Source organism: Canis lupus, chromosome 3, assembly GCF_011100685.1.
Source record: "Canis lupus familiaris isolate Mischka breed German Shepherd chromosome 3, alternate assembly UU_Cfam_GSD_1.0, whole genome shotgun sequence".
NCBI classification, from domain to species: Eukaryota; Metazoa; Chordata; class Mammalia; order Carnivora; family Canidae; genus Canis; species Canis lupus.
In genome coordinates, this window is record NC_049224.1 from 34,758,788 (window position 1) to 34,775,910 (window position 17,123).

The 17,123-nt window shown below is 38.7% G+C and overlaps 1 long non-coding RNA gene and 1 pseudogene across 2 annotated transcripts in view; one reads left to right on the forward strand and one right to left on the reverse strand.

Moving 5' to 3' along the window:
* Window positions 1-1,035, reverse strand: LOC100685027 (annotated as a pseudogene).
* Window positions 1,036-4,450: 3,415 nt separating this feature from the next.
* The window catches only part of LOC119871185, a 29,585-nt gene continuing 16,912 nt past the window's right edge, over window positions 4,451-17,123 (forward strand). The window contains exons 1-2 of one of the 2 annotated variants that reach the window (XR_005356892.1): window positions 4,451-4,565; window positions 10,550-10,747. This is a non-coding gene — a long non-coding RNA (uncharacterized LOC119871185). The remainder of the gene's footprint in view (window positions 4,566-10,549; window positions 10,748-17,123) is intronic. The other variant, XR_005356893.1, reaches the window with a different exon arrangement.

The following is a 17,123-nucleotide window of genomic DNA, read 5'->3' on the forward strand; positions in this document are numbered from 1 at the left end:
ACTGCCATAGCTGCTGCTGCTGGAACCGCCATAGCCACCTTGGTTTCGTGGTTTGGCAAAGTATTGGCCTCCACCACCATAGGGGCCAGAGCTTCTGCCTCCAAAATTTCCTCCTTTCATGGGTCCAAAATTTGAGGATTGATTGTTGTAATTGCCAAAATCATTATAGCTTCCGCCACCTCCAAAGTTGCTTCGGTCATTACCAAATCCGTTCTAGCCATCCCCACTGCCACCGTATCCACCACCACCTCGACTGCCACCGAAGCCACCTCGACCACTGAAGTTCCCTCCACGACCAAAGTTGTCATTCCCACCAAAACCACCTCCACGACCAGCACCAAAGTTTCCAGAACCACTTCGGCCTCTTTGGCTGGAGGAAGCACTAGCCATCTCTTGCTTCGATAGGGCTTTCCTTACTTCACAGTTGTGGCCATTCACAGTGTGGTATTTTTGAATGACAATCTTGTCTACAGAGTCGTGGTCATCAAAGGTCACAAAAGCGAAACCTCTCTTTTTGCCACTGCCTCGGTCAGTCATGATCTCAATCACTTCAATTTTCCCGCACTGTTCAAAATAATCTCTTAGATGATGTTCTTCGGTGTCTTCTTTAATGCCACCGACAAAAATCTTTTTCACAGTTAAGTGGGCACCGGGTCTTTGAGAATCTTCTGGGGAGACAGCCCTCTTTGGTTCCACGACTCTCCCTTCCACCTTGTGCGGCCCAGCGTTCGTGGCCGCGTCCACCTCCTCGACGGGGGCCTACGTGACCAACCCAAAGCCTCTGGAGCGCTTGGTGTTGGGGTCCCTCATTACCACACAGTCCGGAAGCGTCCCCCATTGCTCAAAATGGCTCCTCAGACTCTCATCGGTCGTTTCGAAGCTCAAACCTCCGATGAAGAGCTTCCGCAGCTGCTCGGGCTCTTTGGGAGACTCTGACTTAGACATGGCGGCCGCGGGAGGGGAGACTTTAACGATGCTTCCTCGGCGGCGTCCAGGGGCAGAAAGGAATATCTAACGACCGTATCTCCAGGATGATTGTCTTGTAGACTGTTCCACATTCTGAATTTGCCAGTTTCCTCATGGTGTCATCTAGTATATTTCTGTCTCCTTTATTTTCTCTGTGAACTCTAAGTTATATCTAGATATGTGATACTTCTGGAGTAAGCATTTTGGCAAAAATACTACACAGGTGACACAGGTACCTCAGAAGATACATGTCAGTTTGCCCACCATTGGTGATGCTAACTGATCTTTCAGTAAAGGTGGTAACTACTTGATCTCTCAGTCTTAGCACTGCATCTTCTTTGAAATCCATATGGAGGGATCCCTGGGTGGCGCAGCAGTTTGGTGCCTGCCTTTGGCCCAGGGCGCGATCTTGGATATCCGGGATTGAATCCCACGTCAGGCTCCCGGTGCATGGAGCCTGCTTCTCCCTCTGCCTGTGTCTCTGCCTCTCTCTCTCTCACTGTGTGCCTATCGTAAATAAATAAAAAGTTAAAAAAAAATTAAAAAAAAAAAAAAGAAATCCATATGGATTTGAAGGGGTGATACTTTGCATTGGATGAACACTGCTCCCCCAAAATCTTTCACATAACAATCTCAGCATCTATTTGATAATTCTTGCCAGAATCAGTTTTTATATTTGTATTTGCAAAATGTTTTTTTTTTCACATTCTATGTTTTTTTTGGCATTGATTAGGTGATGTTCTTTTATCAAGAAGAGCTTTCATTTTTTTTCTCTTTCTTTTTTTTTGGAATATCATTCTGAATTCCTTAATTTCTGTTCATTTGGTGTATGTTTTAGTCATTATGGCTGTGTAAAATATTATATCAATGGAAAACATATACATATAATGGAATGGTTTTATATATATATTTATATATTATTTTATTATTTTCCATTTTATATGGAATATATATATATATATAATGGAATGCAATTTGGTCTTAAAAAAGGAAGGAAATCCTGACATTGGCTACAACATGGATGTAGCTTGAAGATATTAATCTAAGTGAAATTAGCCAATTACAAAAGAAAAAATGCTGTATGATTTCACTTATAGAAGGTACTTCAAATAGTGATATTCATGAGACAGAAAGTAAAATGGTGGTTGCCAGGGATAATGAGAAATAGAGAGTTATTATTTAATGAGTACAGAGTTTTAGTTTGGGAAATTGAGAGAGTTCTAGAAATAGATTGTAGTAATGACTGCATAACAATGTAAATATACTTAATGCCAATAAATCGTATACTTAAAAATAGTTAAGCTGGTAAATTTTATGTCATGTATATTTTACCACAATTTTTAAAAGGTCATAAAAGTAAATACATAAAATTATCTCAGAATGTAGTGGCATAAAATAACCATTTATTGTTCTCACTAGTTATATGGGTCAGGGCTTTGAGCAGAGCACAGCAGGAATGGTTCATCTTTGCTCATCTCAGCTGGAAGATGGAAAGACAGGAACTGAGATGATCTGAAGGGTCACTATGCACATGTCTGACTGTTGCTTCTAGCCTCAGTTCCTCTCCACACAGTCCTCTCTGAATATTACTGTGTTGGTTTCTTCACTGTCTGGGGTCAAGGGCAATTTTTAGGAGAGGAAGGGAGAGAGGCAGGCTTTAAGCTTTACCTTCTCTATGACCTCTCTTCAGAAGTCACTCATTTTTCCCCAGGTCCAAGTAGCCACAAAAACTGATCTGGATTCAAGAGAAAGAGATGTAGACCATTCATCTCAGTGGGAAGACTTTCAGTTAAATTGTATAAAGAACATAGAACACGTGGGAGCGCACTTGTATCCACACTCACAAACACACATACATGCACACGTAATACACACACGGTCTTCATGGAAAATATTATTTATCAGCCATAAGATACTATCAATTATATTCATCTTTTTTCATGTTTAAATTGTTCCCTGCTGCATGAGTCCTTTCAAACTGGTGCCCACATCTTTTTGACACTACTTGATGAGTGTTTGTGTCCTACCTTACTTTCTGGCTCAACATGATACTTCAGACTCATTTTATTCTCTTCCTGCCCTACCTAACCTAGGCTCAGCATTTCACAAAGGAGACCTAGTTACTCCTCTGTGGGGAATCTACATAGACTCATTGACACTGGGGTGTCATTGCTTCTGGGCCTGTTCAGTGAACTGAACTAAGAAATATTTTTTTTAAAAAATGGCTGGGGTGCTGGTTGGCTCAGTCAGTTAAGCTTCTGCTCTCAAATCAGTTCATGATCCCAGGGTACTAGGATCCAACCCCACTTCAAGCTCTCTGCTCAGTGGGGATCCTGCTTCTCCCTCTCCCTCTGCCCCCCCTTTTGCTCTCTCTCTCAAAGAAATAAATAAAATCTTAAAACAACAATGGGAAGTTCATATTGCTATTTCCAAATAAAATTTAATTGGAAGGCAGCTATGCTCACCACTATACCACCAAAGCTCCAAATAAAATTTAATTGTATGAAGTTTATCTTACTTTGTCTATTTAATTTTTCTAAATCTTACATGAAAATCATGGTTCCTAAAAATGTTAACATTTTTATTCATTTGCTTTATCCTATAATACTCATTAAAAATTTCAAACACCAATATTACAACACCAAAATTAATAATAAAAATACCAAATGAGCTTTAGGGTACCTAGATGCTAAAGTTGGTTTAGCACTGGACTCTTGGCTTCAGCTCAGGTCCTGATCTCAAGGCAGTGAGATTGAGCACTGAGTCAGGCTCCAGCACTTGGCACAGAGTCTGCTTAAGCCTCTCTCTCTCTCTCTGCTCCTCCCCGCAGCACATGCATGCATGCTCCCTCTCTCTCTCTCTCTCTAAAATAAATAAATAAGGTACACTTGGGTGGCACAGTGGTTGAGCATCTGCCTTTGGCTCAGAGCATGATCCTGGGGTCCTGGGATCGAGTCTTGCATCAAGTTCCCTACAGGGAGCCTGCTTCTTCCTCTGCCTATGTCTCTGCCTCTATCTCTGTGCCTCTCATGAATAAGTAAATAAAATCTTTAAAAATAAATAAATAAACTTTTAAAAAATGTTTATAGTTCTCATCGCCTGTAGAATATATCTTACTAAATATGTTCAGACAACTACATAAAGGATTACTTTAATAATTTTCTCTACATCTATTTTATCAATTTGATATATATTTGGATTTATTTGTTTCTATTTGTGTTCAATATTAGGGTCTATCTTTTTCTTTGATTTAACTTTTTGGAGATGTCATGTATGTATGGACAAATAATATATACACACACATTGATGCATATACACTCACATATACATAGTTCAAAAGTCAAAATAATCTTAAAAAGTATTCTTAGAGTTGTCTCCCTTGCAACCCTATCCCTTTACTCTACTGCTTGGAACACTCTACAGCTATTTTCTTTTTTTTCTTTTCTTATTTTCCTTATGATCTTTCTCTTTCTTATGCAATTATGAGCCTACACAATTTTCTACACATTTTCTTGACTTGGAAGAATGCAATAAGATGGCAGTATAACAAAATGGAGGAATCCTGGCCGAGATTCAGATCATGGAGAAGCCTCATTCTGGTCAGCATTGGGCTTTGTATGAACTTGCCTTCAACTTGTGTTGTGCTCTGCTATGAGATTTCAGAGTTTGTTACTACTAATAGCCCGTCTTATCTTGATCCCCCTTTCAATTCCTACTGCCACTAAAGTTACAAGATAGAAGTATCCCTGACACGGAATTTAGCAGATACGACATCCCCTACTCAAACCCTCTCACTGACATGCTTAAATCCCTCATTGTTTTGTTCCTGGACCACTGACCTAGTTTCCTAAACAAGCCCTGATTCCTGTTCTTTTACATATTGATAACCTAGACACTAACTTTATTTCTCAAATGTAAGTATCGTGAAAATCTTTCTTCATCTCCAATGTAATTTTCATACTATTACTACTCCCTAGTCATATAAAAGCTCTCCTCTTCTACTATCTATCCCTCCAAATTCTTGCCATTCATACATCTCCCTGGTGCTCTCATTTATTTATTAAACATATCAGTCCTTGGTCCACCACCTTCCTTTCCACACACAGTGATGCTGTCAATCCTAGACAACTTCGCTGTTTGTGGATGACCCATGCAAAATCTAACCTCTTTATTCCTTGACCTCCATGTCCTAACAACTTTAATTTTCTCTCTATTACCCATTTCCTTATAATGAAGCACTAAATATAATGAGCAAAAGTTAGAAATATTATATTAATGAACACAAGTATTTACTGGAGTCTTCTTATAGAACCAATGAAATGCATATTGTTTATACTCCTGCTCAGTGAATGTAACAAATTCTTTATGTGGATTTGAACACTTGGCAGGCAAACTTTTTTTGTTGATCATTATAATGGTCCATTAGCATCTAGGGAGAACTGATCCTGGGAACATGATTTAGTCAGAGCAAATTGGCATACTTAAAAGTTTTGACTAATGGTGGGTGTATACAAGCTTGGAGACTGATGCTTCCACAATGCTAAATCTCTTTGCATGAAATAAGGAGAGAGTTTGAAAAGGAAGAGGAAGAATCTGGAAACGAAGAGTCAGGGGCCTAATGGCTTGAGAACTGAAGCAGGAGAAAGGCAAAGTAGACATAGTATCCATGGTGCGGAAACAAAGAACCTTGGGGAGGAAGCATGTCTACTCAAAATGCCCCCATGTGAAATCGTTATGCAGTGAAAACTTCTATCTCCCCAACAGTCATCATTAATTTTTTTCATCTTTTAATAATGTTATCATAAAAAAGGAGTTTTGTTTTGGAAGAGTCCAATTAACATACCTAGGTGAGAGCTGACATATGGGTTAATATCTATTAATAGAAAAAAAAAAGATGTTAATTAGGGAACACTGAAGGAGCATGACATGATCAGCCTACCCTGGGGCACATACCTGTCTAGGTGACCCTGCTGCCTGACCTATGGCACCCTGGAGCCACTTTGATAGGAAACAACTTCCAAACACAGCAGACATCTTTTGCTTCTTACTTTTATTAGCTCTTGGCAACATGTGATACCAGTAGCTCACGCCCACCTTCTTGAAACAGTCTCTTCTCTGGGCTTCCTAAATTTCCTTTATGAGTCCCAGTTCTTTGCAAGAAAAAAGAATTTCTGGGATCCCTGGGTGGCGCAGCGGTTTGGCGCCTGCCTTTGGCCCAGGGCGCGATCCTGGAGACCCAGGATCGAGTCCCACATCGGGCTCCCCGTGCATGGAGCCTGCTTCTCCCTCTGCCTGTGTCTCTGCCTCTCTCTCTCTCTCTCTCTGTGACTATCATAAATAAATAAAAATCAAAAAACTAAAAAAATAAAAAAAAGAATTTCTAGGTATTTTGAAAAGAAAAAAAAATTTTAATCCAGAGAATCAGTTGTTTAACAAAAATCACTGACTGGACTATAAGAGCAGAAGTCAGTGTCTTTCACTGGGATACAGAATTTGATAGTACATCAGCAAAGCAGCAATGTTAGAGACCAGGAAGTTGCAGCTGCCACACTAGTGACCTCAATTGCCTCTTAGAACGAACAAAGCTGGTAACTACACTGGAATGCTGAGTTAAGCCACTGTAACCACCACCGACACTCATGGATTCACAGACTGTTTACCAGTATTGCCAGCAGGAGAAAAATAGCCTCTATTCCCTGCAGCTGTCCATGTGCTACATTGATGCATCTAGATACTCTTACTTACAAAGGCCTCTGGGAAAATTTTGGACTGTTTTTGCTTTTACCTTTCTCACTTCTCAAACTGGAAAGAACATGAAGTGAAGGTAAAGAGTGTCTGTACACTGTCTTCACCCAACTCCTGTTTGTAGATTTTCTCCTGCCTCTATGACTATACTGGTCCCCGTAGCATTGGTTCCTCACTAGGCCCATATCTCATAATCACTTATTCACTGGGAGGATCTTAATCCCTTCTTGCTTTCAACTTTCATCTGTTAAGGAGTCTCAAATCAGTGTTGCCAACCCAGATCCCTCCCAGCTGCCAACAAAAAGCATTAGAACAAGTGATGCTGGGTTAGTAAATTATCTCATTCAGTTAAAAGAACACTATTTTCAGCTCTGCAAATCACTAAGGTCTCTCTTTCCCACTTTTTCACATTCTACTGCATCTAACCTGACCTGTCTCACCAACTTCATCCATCTCTTACCTGACATCCTTGAGTGTCAGCTTAGCTATCCCTTAGATGGCAAACCTGAATAGGCAATGCTTTTATATCCTCCCAGCAATCCTGGGAACTTGATTCTTATGGAAAGCAGAAACAGAGCTGTATTGTTCACAATGCCTGGGCCACAAGACCCATGTCTTCCAAAGAATGGCAAACTTCAAAATCTGTTAATGGCTCAACACTTCTTACAAGTTAAATCCCATAGTCCAGGTCCTCCACAGGAGAGCAGCAGCTCAACCTGCAGCCTAATTTTTCTGCTCTGCAGCTTCCCTCTGCTGCAAAGAACTTGCACTTTTCTCTGGTGACTGAGCATTTGTCAGAGCTTTCCACATTTGTGTCATTGTTGATACAGATCCTCAACAGGGCTGGGATTTCCCAGCCTCTCCTTTCAGGCTACTGAGAGCCTTCTCAGTCTCAAGTCCTGCTCCAAACAGACCTTCTCCAGTAAGTTTCTCCTCACCTATCAGTAGGATTGTGTCCTCTCATGTTTGAATCTCTCTGTACTTTGCCTTACCTCCCCTAAAGACTCACTATGTCCTTCACTTGAATTAAAAGGCAACCATGAGCATGTGATGTCTGACAAATCCCTGTGCTTCATAGAGTAGTCAAAAGAGCTGCTTATGAAGACTAAGGCTTGTCCTCTTGAAATACCCCAAAAGGCAAGAAAAATCTCTTCCAAGTATCAAAGAACAAAAGATGCAGAGTAAAGACACAAAAATCCTTATAGCCTCCTTACAATTAGATTAATTCATGAGATACCATGGAAGACACATTCTTCTATACCTACCAATGTGGAGAGAAGCCTCTGGTTTCACTTCTGAAATCAGTTTCACCATTTTACAGTTAAACTAACTTCAATAGCATGCCAAGAAAATCACTGCACACAAGACATTTATTGAAAGAAAACTGTACTAATAGTCCAAGAAACAAGAAAAGAAAAATGCTGTTCTGGTTGTATTTGTTAGAAGGAGAGCAGTTGAAATTAGTAAAAAGTCAAAATCCAGATTAATTAAATGCAAAAATATGGACCAGAAATTTATACTGTAAACTCACCATAGCACACTGTTGGGGGGATTGGCTGTCATTTCTTCTTCATAGCCTTCAGACCAGGGAAGGATATGATTATCTCCACTTTATAGGTAAAGAAACTGAGACTCACAAAGGCTCATAACTTGTCTAATATTACAGTCAGTAAGTGGAAGAGTCTGGATTCCAACCCAGGTCTCTTATTCTCTATCATTCTGCTGTACTTTAAAAATAGACCTGCAATTAGTACAGATTTAAAAGGATGGGGAAATTCCTTGGAGGAGTTACTTTAATGAGTAGGTGAGTGTGATTGTAATTAGTATATCAACAATCTCTAAGTAAATTAGTGCTTCCATATACAGAGAGGAGGTAAAAAATGACTTGAGTTAGGTGGGGCTCTGTGCTCAGCCTTTCTATAAGGAGCATCTGAGCATCCTATAATTCCACACCTCACTAGCAGACTCATCATTCCACCATTGTGAAGGTGAAAATTAATTATATTTGACTGCATATATTTCATCAAACCAGAAGAGTAAAAATCATTAATCACCACCCTTTTTTTCTATACTATCAATTTAATTAACTTGAAGCTGGTTTCCCAATGAAGGGCAATGCTTTGTTACGTTAGATTCCCAGTCTCCACTGAGCCTCATGAATATGGAGCCTCTCCTGACATGTCTTTTTATACTAATGGGTGCTCGGATTGCATCCTACATAGGAAGAATTCACTGGAGACACCACAGATCACATGAATTGGAACCTTGCTCTGCACTGCAGAAATGTTAGTTATCAATGTGCCCGGGTAGCTCAGTCAGTTAAGCCTCCAGCTCTTGATTTCAGCTCAGGTCATGATCTCAGGGTTGTGAGATCAAGCCTTAAGTCAGGCTCTGCACTTGGCATGGAGCCTGGTTAAGTAAGATCCTCTCTCTCTCACTCTGCCCCCTGAAAAAGAAAAGAAAAAGAAAGGGGTTATACTTGCATATGGTTAGTCTCCATAAATGCTATTATTATTATTATTATTATTATTAGCAATTTTATAGAGGTCGTTCAAGAGATGTTTTGAATTTGGAAATTGTTCTGAACTGAATGCTTCTGTTCTCCCAAAATTCATATGTTGAAATCCTATCCCCCAATGCAATGGCATTTTTTAGAGATGGAGCCTGTAGGAAGCAATTAGGTCATGAAGATGAACCCCTCATGATGGTATGAGTGGCCTTGTAAGAGACAGAAGAGAGCTTACTCTCTCACTACTCTCTGCCATGTGAAGTTACAAAAAGAAGAGAGCTGTCTGCTAACCAGAGAGGACCCTCACCAGACACCAGATCTACCAGCACCTTGATCCTGGACTTCACAGCCTCTGAAACTATGAAAAATACATGTTCACTGTTTAAGCTACTTAGTCTATGGTATATTTGTTACAACTCCCTAAACTGACTAAGACAAGGATTAAGAATAGTAAGGTAGGAAGGGAGAGGAGAGAAGTAGAAGACATCTGGAAAACATTTTTTTAGAAATGTTTTAAATTTTGAAAAGATTTCAAATTCATGCTGAAAACTCTGTTCTGTAGAACTCGAATGCCTCACTCTGCTGGGTCTCCTAAAAGAATCTTTTTTTTCCAGGACATTATCAGGGCAACTCAGGTTTCCCTGGGGCATGCCAAGGAACATCTCTTTACAATGAGGTCAGCCCAGCAGCCACTGGAGAAATCTTGAAAACAGGCTCTTGACCTCTAACGCATCCTTAAGACCACCAGCTCCATCCCTGGATCATTAGCAGGCTTCACGCTGGCACCAAAGCTGTGTAATCTGAGTTCAATAACATTAAGAAAAAAACCAACATCCTGGGGATGATACCAGTGATTAGGGCACTGTAATTGCTATAATTAAAAGCAAATCAAACACTGCAGCAAAAGTAGGTCAGTCATCCGCTTGGTGCAATCTTGATGAGAGTGGAAAGCAAAATTAAAAAAAAAATTGCAGGGTAAACAAGTTTCTATAATGCTTGAGCAAGAAATTGGTTGAGATCCTGCATGGATGTGTCTCAGCACAGTGCTGGATATTAAAAGGTTAACCTCATCAGTGCAGTGATAGCTCAAACAATATGCCAGAACTGTGCCATCTCAGAGAATACAGGGTGTTTTATTCCACTTCATGTTCCATGATGTTTTTGTTTAAGTAGCAAACATATTGATCCAAAAAAAAAAGCTCACTTTTCCTTGTGTGGGGACAATTCTCTTTAAATCCAGAGCAAGGAGATATGGTTTTTCTATAATTGTTTTATCTGCTGAAGTCTTATATCCCTGGAAGCCTTATATTTCTCTTATTTCCTCTGCAGTACTATGTACATTATAGATGGGCATTGAAATATTGACTGCACACATGCAAGCCTTATACACAACAAATAAATCATGGAATCTGAAGCTGGGACCACCAGCGGGAACTGGAGAAATGCGCTCTTATTTAAGAGCACACTTCTGTGATTTCTTCTTTAGGTGGACAATTTTGTGCAAGGGTTACATGCTAAGTGAACTTGGTGAGTTCTTATTTCCTGAAGTCTTTATTTCCTTTTCTATAAAATGTATACAATAGCAAAAAATGAAACAATATATACTAAATAATAAAATAGTATTTTGTTGGTATTCAATAAATGGAAACTATTTCAGGAATTTACTCATATTTCCTCAAGATGCTACATTTTTCAAGTTCTAATTTTTTCTATCTGTGCAAGCCCAGCTAAGCATCAGTTTCAGAAGAAGGAAAAGCCCACCCTGTCAAGACAAGAAAAATAAAACCAGCCTCTCTACCAGTACCTTTGTCTCAGGTATTGAGGAAAAGAAAACCAGAGTCCAGTTGTTGCCATGCCAGCCAGTAACATTCATGCCTCTCAAATGCACCCACGCACTTCCCAGAGGCTCAAACATAATCATGGCTGGTTTTAAATTCTTCAGTCCTTCTGCCTGCCTATTTTGTGAAGATGCTTTTGTTGCAAAGTGAGTTCCTCCTGGAAGAATAAGTTACATTTTAGTGAATGTCAAATGCCCCCCTTTTCCTATGCAGTAGACTTTTTGCTTTGCTTCTCTACCTATCCTAGTAATTTACAAAAAGAAAATCTTTGTTCTTTGGTTGGTGAAACGGGGGAGGATGGGCATGAGGGACAGATTCTCAAAGTTTCCTGGAACCCATTTGGTGATAAACTGGAAAAAGCAAACAGAAAACCAAAAGCATGTTAACATATCCACAAGGAGATAATTTTAAGAAGATAATTACTAGATGGGGATCTTTGGTGCTTCACTGACCCCCATCCACAAAGTTATGTTTGCATATGTCAAGTCTTGGGATGTGCTAAATTTAGGAGTCCCTAGAAGAGGGATCTGTTTGGTATTTGTGGCTGTTATGTTTTGTTCTGCTTCAGGCTGCAAACCCTGGATTCCATCCAACATTGTTATACTACTTTGCTTCTAGAAGGTTCCAGGCTGTGTCCTAGATGTGAGCATCCCCAACGTTCATGGGCATGGGGACCTTTCTTATTTTGATCTTTGATGTATCTCAGAGTAGTAAGTAAGTGTGAAAAAAATAATTTCTGTAGGTTGAAAGCAGAGCTCCCTTTATTAATGTCCCTTTTGGTGACCATTGTTCTTACTTAAATTTTATATTGAATTACATTGAAATGAATAAAGAAAGGGTAACATTATCAGGGTTTTTTTTTTTTTTTGAGATAAGTGGAGTTTTGTTACAAAAATGTTTCCATGGCTTCCTATGATTGTCCTTGATAGCTTTCTCTTTTGTATGCTTTACTCATAAATGTAACCTGACTTTTCCATAGGACCACCAAAGTTTCTCCTAAATCTTCCATTTTTTTTTTATTCCTGAGAGACAGAGAGAGAGAGAGAGAGAGAGAGAGGCAGAGACACAGGCAGAGGGAGAATCAGGTTCCATGCAGGGAGCCTGATGTAGGACTCGATCCCGGGACTCCAGGATCATGCTCTGGGCTGAAGGCAGGCACTAAACCACTGAGCCACCCAGGGTTCCCCTAATCTTCCATTTAAAGATGAATTTTCCCAGTTCTAAATGGCACTCCTTTGAAGCTACTATTTAGGGACATTGTACCAGAATTAAATAGGCAAGCAGTTATTTGTTCTAATTGTTTTGACATAAGACACTGAACCTGGTCAATGTACACTAAAGTAACTACAAAGCACCCAGATGAAAAAAGAAAAATATCATCCAACAGTTGGCATTTTTAATTTAACTTTTCATTTTGAAATAAAAAAAATAGAATCATAAATACAAAGAATAAACTGGTGGTTGCCAGAAGGGAGGCGGTGTCGGGGATGGGGGAAATAGATAAAGGGGACTAAGAGGTACAAACTTCCAGTTATAAAAATTATAAGTTAGAGACATGATAAGTACCACATGGGGAATATAGTCAATAATATTGTAGGAACTTTAGGGTGACAGATAACAACCATATTTATCACGGTGAACACTGGGTAATGTATAGAATTGTCAAATCACTAAGTTGTACACCTGAAACTATTATAACATTGTGTATCAATTATACATCAATTAATTAATTAATTAATTAACCAATTATTTGCAATGCAAAGCAACACAGAGAGGTCCTTAGTATTCTTCACCCTGTTTTTCTCAATGGTTGCATTTTACATAACAAGAGTATAGTATCAAAACTCAGGATCAGGATACCACTGGCTGTGGGAGATCTTTCCCCACTAGAGAGTTGACACTACCATGAGGCTGTGGTTTTCCTGTGGTGTGTGTCTGGAGTTTTTTCTAAAATTATCTGTCTTCCTAGACTGTCCCTTTCCTGGCCTTTTAAGTAGAGGTAAGCAAGCTTTTCTTGGAGCTTCTGTTGTCTGTGCTCATTGACATTTCTGGGTTATTGACTTCTCCAGAATACAGTCCAGCATATATGAGGCAAAAAGAAGCTCAAAGGTATGACATTTCATAGTCTTGAGGTTCCCAGCAGGTTGCCTTTTACTCTCCACTTTTCTGAGTTTTATGCTTATTTTATATATAATGACCAGGGGTGGGATTTTAGCTGTTCTTGTGGGATGCATAGGTAAAAGTGTGTCATTGTTTCAGAAAGACCAGAAGTCTTTCAGACTTTCCTTTTCTATGTTTAGATGCTTGATTTCTCCAAAAAGGTAAATCATTTCTTTTTTTTACGTGAACACCATCAAATTAAGTACAGTGCCAAACAACAAAAAACCACTTTAAAAAAACAAGGTATTAGCTATTGTACCAAACAATAACCTTACTGTTTTAAATTTTTTTTTTAATTTTTATTTATTTATGATAGTCACAGAGAGAGAGAGAGAGAGGCAGAGACACAGGCAGAGGGAGAAGCAGGCTCCATGCACCGGGAGCCTGACGTGGGACTCGATCCCGGGTCTCCAGGATCGCGCCGTGGGCCAAAGGCAGGCGCTAAACCACTGCGCCACCCAGGGATCCCAACCTTACTGTTTTAAATAATGAAAAAGTGGCAATGAGGCCATCCTTGGTGAAACACAAGGTCCACAGTATACATCTTGACATGTCATCCCTCCTCCAGCTCCCCTGACATTTATATTTAATCTGAATATAATAAACATCAAGGATATTCTTCTCAATAGGACTGGGAGCTTAAGTATAGGAATTGCCATTGGAAGGTTCTAGCCGGGCTCACTTATGTTGTCATGGTGATAGCAGAAAGAAGGTGGGTACTGCTTACAAATGTCTCAAATCTTTTATAAAACCAATTTGTGGGCATGGCTTATCATTTGTCCTCTGTCTTTTACCACCTTCAGTTCCTGCACAGCTATCCTCACTAAGTAAGGCCAAAACAATGTTTCACATTAACTTATTTTAGAAAGAGTTTCTACCAAGTAGTGGTGATTCCTGTATGTCCTTTTGAAATGAATATCCCTTCAATCTACAGAGCAATTAAAATAAGCAATTTTTCAATGTAATGACTGATTCAGATGAGAATCACTGAATACCCAAGCCATTAGAGAAATGGCAGTTGAAAAACGAGATATTTGAAGGTGCCCAACAGTCTCCACAGAGAGTCCTTGCTGATTGCGAAAGGACAATGTATCTTTATGACAGAGAATCTGCTAGTCACCACCGGGGACAACAGGTGTTATTTGCTTCCTAATGAATGTGAAGCACACAGCATCACCTATGAAGTACTCTTGACAAAAGTTTACCCTGAATCTAAAGTAATCACCTAGCTTTAACTATCAGTTCACAGAAAACATGAGAAGATCCCACAAGAGGGCACCTGGGTGGCTCAGTCAGTTAAGCATCTCCCTTCAGCTCAGGTCATGACCCAGGTTTCTGGGGTCAAGTCACACATCAGGCTCCCTGCTCAGTGGGGAGTCTGCTTCTAACCTCTCCCTCTGCCCCTCCCTCTGTTTGATCTCTCTCATGTTCACTCTCTCTCTCTCAAAATAAATAAAATCTTTTTTAAAAAATCCCACAAGAAAAAATAATCTACAAATGCAGAATATTGGACACAGAAATGGTACTTTCAGACTTTTCAAAGCTAAAAATCATGGAGGAAAAGCATGGGCTATTTTAAAAAGACTAGAGATTCATTAAAATGCAATGTAATAATAAAAAAAATAATAAAAAATAAAAAATAATGCAATGTAATGAGTAAACTTTGAATAGATGCTTAACAAGAAAAAACATACTGGAAGACATCTTGGACACACTAAGTCAAACTCAAGATGGTCCAAAAATTAGGTAATATTTGAGAATTAGTGTTAATTCTTTAGTTATGATTATGACATTGCAGTTAAGCAGGAGACTATCTTTATCCTTAGGAGATGTGTACTGATATATTTAGAATTGAAGAAGTGTCATATTTTACATTCAAATGTAAATAATGTTATTTATTTACAAAATATGTAAACAATATTAACTATTGCTAAACTACTGGGAGCACGATTTCAGCAAACTATGACCCATGAGCTAATTCTGGTCAAGTATCTATTTTTGTCCAGATCTAAGAATGGATTTTACCTTTTTCAATGATTGAAATAAATAGAAAGAAGAATAATATTTTCTGGCATGTGAACATTATATGAATTCAAATTTCAATGATCATAACAAAATGTTATTAAAAAGCAGCCACACTTGCTCATTTACATATTTATGGGTGATTTTGTACTATAATAATAGAGCTGGGTGGTTGAGATAGAGACTGTATGGATCACAAAGCCTGAAATTTTTTACAAACACATTAAAAGTAAAGAAATTGAATTCAGAGGACATAGGTTAAGCGACTTGCCCACCAACCTCCTAGTCACAGAAGTGAGCCTAACCATATGTATAGTAATAGAGGTGAGCCTAACCACATGGATCCTTGACTCCTGGCTACTTTTATCCTCATGTTCCTGCTCCTGATGAAACCATTTTTAAAATAAGGGTTTTTCTCAATTGATATATTCTAAAACAATGGCAATCAGTGGTTAAAAAAACATTTCTTCAGTGTTCCAAAAACCTTTTCCATAGGTATTGCTCCATATCTATATTATGTGAAAAGTATAAATTCACAAAAATGTGTGATAGTGAATATCTCTGGAGCAGAAAGGAAGAATTTGTCCTGGGAAGAAACAAACAAAGAGAGGTGGATTGCAATATATCTGTAAAGGAATTTTTGTTGAATTTGAATGAATCATGTCAAAATGTTAACAGTTGTTCATCATGGGTGGCAAGTATATTACCCTATTCTGTTTATCTTTCTGTAATGTTTAATTAAAACAAAGGAAGATCTTGATACTGCTACATAGGTGGTCTTCTTCCTAGAGCACTCCCTGTGGGAGTGAGCACTGCTCTCCTTGCCCCATTTCTGTTCTGAAAGACAAAGGCTCTCTCACTTTTACTGGCCCAGAGCACTCCATCTTCTCTTGATGTTTTGCCAAATCTCTGCTTACACTTTTAATAATTAGTCCTTTCGTTAAATGCTCTCCTAAAATCACTCAATTTTGAGACAGAGGTACAGCAAGAATGTGTAATTTCACCACTATTGTTTATTACTTTTTCTGAATGTTCTAGTCAAAACAATTTCATAAGAGGAATAAATGATGTGAAAATATTGGAATGTAAGTGGCAAAATTATCATTATTTACAAATGATATGATTACATACTTATAGAGTTAAAGAGAAATCAGTTACAACAAAAAAAGAAATAAAACCCTTTACTAAGTGGGTTTATTAGAAAATTATATATAGGAGTGCCTGGGTAGCTCAGTTGATTAAACATGGAACTCTTGATTTTTTCTCAGGTCATGATTTCAGGGTTATGAGATTGAGCCCCATGTTGAGCTCTGCACTGAGCCTGGAGCCTCCTAAAGATTCTCTCTCTCCCTTTTCCTCTTTCCCTCTCTCCACCTCCTGCTCTCCCTTGCCATCTCTCTCTCAAAAAAATAAAAGAAAGAAGGAAGGAAGGAAGGAAGAAAGAAAGAAAGAACAGAAGAAAGAAATCGACAAAAGAATAAGAAACTACAGCCTCACCAAAGAAAGAAAGAAAGAAAGAAAGAAAGAAAGAAAGAAAAAAAGAAAAAGAAAGAAAGAAAGAAAGAAAAAAGAAAATTATATACAAAATTAATAATTATATACAAAGACTACCATTAAAAGTTAATAGAAAACAAGAAGGAGGAATGGACAGTCAGAGCACAAAAGATTTTTAGGTCATTGAAACTACTCTGGAAAAAAAAAAAACCTACTCTGTATGATACTAATGGTGGACACATGTCATTATATAATCGTGCAAACCCATAGAGTATACAACACTGAGAGTGAACACTAATATAAAGTATAGAGTCTGGATGATAATGATGTGTCAGTTTAGGTTTATCAATTGTAATGAATATACCACATGTTGAGGATGTTCATGGTGG